General features: G+C 47.6%; 1 protein-coding gene across 1 annotated transcript in view; it reads right to left on the bottom strand.

Moving 5' to 3' along the window:
* The window catches only part of NDUFAF1 (NADH dehydrogenase (ubiquinone) complex I, assembly factor 1), a 20,866-nt gene extending 18,988 nt beyond the window's left edge, over positions 1-1,878 (bottom strand). Inside the window, exon 1 of the mRNA XM_011989311.1 lies at positions 1,561-1,878. The gene's annotated coding sequence lies outside the window, so the exon portion shown is untranslated. The remainder of the gene's footprint in view (positions 1-1,560) is intronic.
* Between the last annotated feature and the right edge of the window lie 3,465 nt (positions 1,879-5,343).

The following is a 5,343-nucleotide window of genomic DNA, read 5'->3' as shown; positions in this document are numbered from 1 at the left end:
GTTGTAAGGAAGTAGTGAGGATTCGGATAAGTTTTTCGCCTCTCCTTTCTGTATCCTTTCAGAAGGCAACTCTATCTCTGCGTCTTTTTTTTTTTTTGAGACGGAGTCTCTGTCGCTCAGGGCTGGAGTACAATGGCGTGATCTTGGCTCACTGCAACCTCCGCCTCCCAGGTTCAAGCGATTCTCCTGCCTCAACCTCCCGAGTAGTTTGGATTACAGGCATAAGCCACTATCTCTGCGTCTTTTTTTTTTTTGAGACGGAGTCTCTGTCGCTAGGCTGAGTGCAGTGGCACCGTCTCGGCTCACTACAACTTCCGCCTCCCGGGTTCGAGCGATTCTCCTGCCTCAACCTCCCGAGTAGTTGGGATTACAGATGTACGCCATCAAGCCCGGCTAATTTTTTTATTTTTAGTAGAGGCGGGGTTTCACCATGTTGGCCAGGATGATCTCGATCACCTGACCTCGTGATCCACCCGCCTTAGCCTCCCAAAGTGCTGAGATTACAGGCGTGAGCCACCGCGCCCCGCCTCCTATAGAACCCAGTTATTGCTAACGCACCTGCGCCCCCACTTGGCGTCTGTATCCCTTCTTTCCTTATCTGTCCCCTCAGTCTCCACAAGAACTACCTGAGGCCTCAAGAGGCCGGTTCTGCTGGAATTGCCCCCATGAATTCTTGAGGACCCACCATGCACCTGGACAGCAGCACCTCCTACCAGCCCTTCCCCAGTCCTGCCCCACAGGGTCGCCAGTTCCTCAGGGCATCTGTTTGTACCTTTGTGCACACCTCTGGTAAAGCACTTTCTTTTTTCTTTTTTTTTCTTTCTTTTTTTTTTTTTTTTTTTTTGAGACGGTGGAGCCTCACTCTGTCGCCCAGGCTGAAGTGCAGTGGCGCGATCTGCAACCTCCGACTCCTGGATTGGAACAATTCTCCTGCCTCAGCCTCCCGAGTAGCTGGGATTACAGGTGTGTGCCACCACACCCAGCTAATTTTTGTATTTTTAGTAGAGACAGGGTTTCACCATGTTGGCCAAGCTGGTCTCGAACTCCTGACCTCAAGTGATCCGCCCACCTTGGCCTCCCAAAGTGCTGGGATTACAGGCATGAGCCACCGCGCCCAGCCGACATTATCAATAAGGTTTGCTAATAAATCAAAACCATGTAAACAGTATGTTTTCACATGTATTATAAACGTAAAGGAACCAGGAAAAATTAACAGTTGATCTGAGGTCCTGCAATTATGGATAATATTTAAATTCCCCCGCGCCGGTTGCACTTAAATGATTTACACATTTAAGTTACAAAATTATTTACCTCTACACATACAGAAATTTTAGAAACAAATGATAGCTCATAAAATATTTTGCAAACCCTCCGTAGTGTTATTTCTCTAGTAATATAACTTTAATTATACATGCTTTGTTTCATTTTTTTTTTCTACCAGTAAATAGAAAATCGAACCTATTAACTGAACAATACCGCCCTGAGGTTGACGGTGGGTTTTGACAACATAATCCACGCAGCTAGAAGTGAGTCGAATTAGTAAAGCTATTCATGGCTTACCATGTGCCAGAAACTGCTCTAAGTGTTTCACTGACGGCTCACAACAATCCTTAGAGAGGAACTATTATTATTTCAATCATGGAGACGAGAAAACCGACGTTCCAAGACTAATTTACCCGAGGTCACTGAGGTAGTGAGTGGCAAAACTCTTCCGCCTTGGCGTTTACCTCCGGCACTCACGGCCTGGCCTCCGAAGGCTAGACCTTCGCCGCGGTGGGGAGGCCCCGCAACCCTCAACTGCCAGGGCTCTGTCGCCTCCCCACACCCGGGACACATCAAACGCCGACCTACCACCGCTTACCTCCCCGAGCCTATAGTGTGGCTTCCAACCAGAAGCCACTTTTCACTTACAGGTCCATCTGTTTTTCCCTTCCGATGCCAAACAAGGCGTCAGAACACTAAAGTTCCGGCCGGGTACAGAAGCCCAGGAAGGATAGCAAGGACCCGGTAGCCCAGCCAACTGAGGTTTTTGGAGGTTTTTGGTCCACTTGGTCGCCAGTTGTAAGGAAGTAGTGAGGATTCGGATAAGTTTTTCGCCTCTCCTTTCTGTATCCTTTCAGAAGGCAACTCTATCTCTGCGTCTTTTTTTTTTTTGAGACGGAGTCTCTGTCGCTAGGCTGAGTGCAGTGGCACCGTCTCGGCTCACTACAACTTCCGCCTCCCGGGTTCGAGCGATTCTCCTGCCTCAACCTCCCGAGTAGTTGGGATTACAGATGTACGCCATCAAGCCCGGCTAATTTTTTTATTTTTAGTAGAGGCGGGGTTTCACCATGTTGGCCAGGATGATCTCGATCACCTGACCTCGTGATCCACCCGCCTTAGCCTCCCAAAGTGCTGAGATTACAGGCGTGAGCCACCGCGCCCCGCCTCCTATAGAACCCAGTTATTGCTAACGCACCTGCGCCCCCACTTGGCGTCTGTATCCCTTCTTTCCTTATCTGTCCCCTCAGTCTCCACAAGAACTACCTGAGGCCTCAAGAGGCCGGTTCTGCTGGAATTGCCCCCATGAATTCTTGAGGACCCACCATGCACCTGGACAGCAGCACCTCCTACCAGCCCTTCCCCAGTCCTGCCCCACAGGGTCGCCAGTTCCTCAGGGCATCTGTTTGTACCTTTGTGCACACCTCTGGTAAAGCACTTTCTTTTTTCTTTTTTTTTCTTTCTTTTTTTTTTTTTTTTTTTTTTTGAGACGGTGGAGCCTCACTCTGTCGCCCAGGCTGAAGTGCAGTGGCGCGATCTGCAACCTCCGACTCCTGGATTGGAACAATTCTCCTGCCTCAGCCTCCCGAGTAGCTGGGATTACAGGTGTGTGCCACCACACCCAGCTAATTTTTGTACTTTTAGTAAAGACAGGGTTTCGCCATGTTGGCCAGGCTGGTCTTGAAATCCTGACCTCATGATCCACCCACCTCGGCCTCCCAAAGTGCTGGTATTACAGGCGTAAGCCACCGTGCCAGGCCAAAGCACTTAAACATTGTTTGTTTGGTTTTTTTTCTTGCTGCCAGGGAAGACAGAATCAACACTGTAGCTTAATTATTCACTCACTTCTCACTTCCTCCGCCACGCTGTGAGCTTTCTTGGGTCCGGACTGCGCTGTTTTTCCTTAACCAGAATGTCCCATAGCGGCGGGAATTTAGTGCTTAGTGTGAATTTGAGAGCATGTACTTCGGTAACACCTTTGTTCTCTAAGGTTCCAAAGGAGCTCACCAAATACAATAGCCCTTTCCATGTTTTCTCCATCACTAGTTTCTGGGCCGCCTCCTCTTCCTCAAATTCTGCTTGGCTTCTCTAGACTCTACAGTTGCTTCCTCAAACCTTCCCTTTCTGCCCCCATCACTGACTCTTCTATTATCTTCCCACAACCTTTAATGCGGGCTGTCTCCATGGCCCATCCTGCACCTACTTGTTTTCTAGTTTGAAAAATATAAGTTATCGACCAGGCGCGATGGCTCACGCCCGTAATCCCAGCACTTTGGGAGGCCGAGGCGGGCGGATTGCAAGGTCAGAAGATCGAGACCATCCTGGCTAACACGGTGAAACCCCGTCTCTACTAAAAATACAAAAATTAGCTGGGCGTGGTGGTGGGCGCCTGTAGTCCCAGCTACTCAGGAGGCTGAGGCAGGAGAATGGTGTGAACCCGGGAGATGGAGCTTGCAGTGAGCTGAGATCGTGCCACTGCACTCCAGCCTGGGCACACAGAGCGTGACTCCGTCTCAACAACACCACCAACAACAAAAACTCGAAATGTCTTTTTGTTGTTGTTTTTTAGGAAACACCCTTGAGTAATAAAAAAAACTAAATGTCTAAAACTAAATGTGTCATTTTTCCTCATACTAATTCCTCCTCTTATCTCCCTATTTCTGTAAATGGCCATATCCTTCTAGGCTGGAAATCCTTGACTGTCCTTGGCTCCTCTCTTTAAAATCTTCTCTTATTGATTCTAAATCCTGTTGCACTCTCTTGCTGTTTTTGATGTTTGATCTCTTCACGCCTTCTTTCCAAACCCACTGACACGTTTCTTGTTTTTTTGGTTTTTAAAATATAGTAGCCATCCTAATGAGTGTGAAGTGGTATCTCATTTTGATTTTGATTTGCATTTCTCTAATAATTAGTTGTTTGCTGCTTTTTTTTTTTTTTTTTGAGCCACAGTCTTCCTCCCTCACCCAGGCTGGAGTGCAGTGGCGCAGTCTCGGCTCACTGCAACCCCCGCCTCCCAGGTTCAAGTGATTCTCCTGCCTCAGCCTCCCAAGTAGCTGGGATTAGAGGTGCATGCCACCACACCGAGCTAATTATTGTATTTTTAGTAGAGACAGGGTTTCGCCATGTTGGCCAGGATGGTCTCAAACTCCTGACCTCAGTTGATCCACCCACCTCAGCCATCCAAAGTGCTGGGATCACAGGCGTGAACCACTGTGCCCGACCTGTTTTTTGTTTTTTTGAGACAGAGTCTTGCTCTGTCGCCCAGGCCAAGGTGCAGTGGCCCGATCTTGGCTCACTGCAACCTCTGCCTCCCAGGTTCAAGCGGTTCTCCTGCCTCAGCCTCCTGAGTAGCTGGAACTACAGGCATGCACCACCACACCCAGCTAAGTTTTGTCATTTTAGTAGAGACAGGGTTTTACCATGTTGGCCAGGCTGGTCTTGAATGCCTGACCTCAGGTGATCCACCCACCTTGGCCTCCCAAAGTGCTGGGATTACAGGTGTGACTCACTGCGCCCCGCCAGGATAGTTTTTTTTTATTTTATTTTTTTAAGCTGCTGAGTTTGTGTTAAGCAGGATCCTGTCGTTTCCAATCAATATTAAATGAAATAATATATATAAAATGTTTGCATAATTCTTGAAATTATTTGGTAAATGTGCAAAAAAGCTAGCTATTATTGCTGCACTCTAGGACAGTGTTCAACAAGTACACAGTCCAGTAGAGGCATGTCATCAAACAAATAACGGCAGCACAGTTAGAAACTATAGTAGAGGGAGGTATTAGGTACAAGACTGGCCCAAAGAAGGGTGTAATGAGTACTTATGGGCTAGACATTGAGTTTAACACTTCTCAGGCATTTTCTCTTTTCATTCTCAGAACAATTCTGTGAAGTAGGTACTCATATTACACCTATTTCCCAAGTAAGAAAACAGATGTTAAGTAACATGCTAGTCACATGCTTGTCACAGCTGTTGAAGTGGCACAGCTGGGATTCAAACCATGTCTGTCTGCTAAATCCAGGATACATGCTCATTATTCATTACATTGTATCATGTCTGCTTCTCTGAGTTAGCTAGTAGTTCCT

This window comes from Mandrillus leucophaeus, unplaced genomic scaffold (genome assembly GCF_000951045.1).
Source record: "Mandrillus leucophaeus isolate KB7577 unplaced genomic scaffold, Mleu.le_1.0 Scaffold35, whole genome shotgun sequence".
Taxonomy (NCBI): domain Eukaryota; kingdom Metazoa; phylum Chordata; class Mammalia; order Primates; family Cercopithecidae; genus Mandrillus; species Mandrillus leucophaeus.
This window is presented reverse-complemented; position numbering and strand designations above follow the sequence as displayed.